We start from the raw sequence: 1,899 nt of genomic DNA on the forward strand, positions 1-1,899 counted from the left end.
TGTTTTTAAGTATTATATATATTAACAAATTTCACAACACATCATTATTTTTAAACAGAAATAATCATTAAAAGACACCTAGAAATCTTATAATATATGATAGTAAATCAGAACTTCTCAATAACAGCAACAAAAAATAGTGAAGATTTAGAAATAAGTGGTAGTCACTTAGGTGTTTTAATTTAACATTTTAGATTTGAAGCCACAATAGGCACACAGCACACAAGGACCCTTGTGCTACCGTATAATCACTTCAGTGAGAGGGAAGCACTGAAGTGCTGAGTAGGGGCAGGTTCAGATAACTCCAATCACTGCTGCTGGAAGAGTTCAAAATGCACTGTAAAAACTTTGCGAAAATGTCGTGACTGGGCATGTTGGAACTGAGTACTTGTACCGGTTGTAACATCTGTCAGTAGGTCTCAAGAAACTGGGAGCAAAAGTATTTCTTGGGCTTCAGGTTCATAGTCTTGATATCCTTCCTCAGAAGGCATTTCATATGCTTCATTGTCAGGATCAACTGGCATATCTTCCAGAATTCCTTCCTGTGGGCCTCCTTCTTCACTCTTGCCCCGCTGATCCTTTTTGCCAAAGCCAGTGGCAGCTGCAATGCTCTCCCTCCACGGTCTTCTGTGCTGCTGCTGTCACCCCTGTCACCACCGCCTCACCCACATTTGTCACTTGCTCTTTGGTCTTCTCAGCCACTGTTGTCCCACCATGAACCACTCCTTCCTTGGTTTTGGAGCCTACATAGAGAACACCCTCTTCTGTCTTTCCTGCTGCTTCTGCCACACCCTGTTTGGTTTTTTCAGCAGCAGCCACGACTCCCTCCTTGGCCTTTGAAAGTCCTTTCATGAATACATCCATGGCTAATGAATTCCTTTACACCACACTTGCCCCACGCTTGCGGCGCTCGGTCTCTCACCCCCTCTGTCGGGTCCCCTTCTAGTTGTCGTGGTCTCAAGGAAACACTTTTTGACACATTTTCCGAGACCAATATTATCCTGTCAATCCAGATATAAATAGTATAAGAATACTACAGACATTATAATATTACCCATGAACATAGTGCAAAAATCCTTAACAAAATATTAGCAAATTTAATCCAGCAGTATAAAAATAATAATATAGCATGACCAAGTGGGGTTATTCTAGGAGTGCAAGACTGATTTAATATTCAAAAATCGAATCAATTTAATCTACTCTATCGAGTCTAAAGGAGAGACTCCACTTGAGCTTATCAACTGATTCTTTTTTTTTTTTTTACAACATCCAGAATCCATTCATGATAAAAATTCTCAGTGCACTAGGACTAGAGGGAACGTCCTCAATCTGATGAAAGTTGTCTATTTAAAAAAAAACAAAAACCTTCAGCTAACATCACACTTAATGGTAAAAGACCCAATGCTTTTCTTTACGACTTGGAATGAAGCATGGATTTCCACTCTTTCCACTCCTATTCATCCATGTACTATACTGGAAGTCCTAGCCAGCACAGTAAGGAAAGAAAAAGATATAAAATTGTCCCTAGTTAAAACACAATTTTCTATGTAGAAAATCCCAGCAAATCTACAGTAAAACTCCTAGGACTAGTAACAGACTTTAGCAAGGTCACAGGATACAAGACACGTAAAAATCAATTGTGTTTGTATATACTAGCATTGATAATTAGAAACCAAAATTTTAAAAATATACCATTTACAATAGCTCTAAAAATGGAATAATTATGTATAAATCTAATAAAACATGCATTAATTTATATTTTTTAAAGATTTAATTATTTATTTGACAGAGAGAGAGTGAGACAGGGAACACAAGCAGGAGGTGTGGGAGAGGGAGAAGCAGGCCTCCTACTGAGCAGGGAGCCTGATGTGGGGCTGAATCCCAGGACCCTGGGATCAT

The 1,899-nt window shown here is 39.0% G+C and overlaps 1 pseudogene; it reads right to left on the minus strand.

Moving 5' to 3' along the window:
• Positions 1–409: 409 nt before the first annotated feature.
• On the minus strand, positions 410–942 carry LOC123935287 (annotated as a pseudogene).
• Positions 943–1,899: the final 957 nt, after the last annotated feature.

The sequence above is a fragment of the Meles meles genome, chromosome X (genome assembly GCF_922984935.1).
Source record: "Meles meles chromosome X, mMelMel3.1 paternal haplotype, whole genome shotgun sequence".
NCBI classification, from domain to species: domain Eukaryota; kingdom Metazoa; phylum Chordata; class Mammalia; order Carnivora; family Mustelidae; genus Meles; species Meles meles.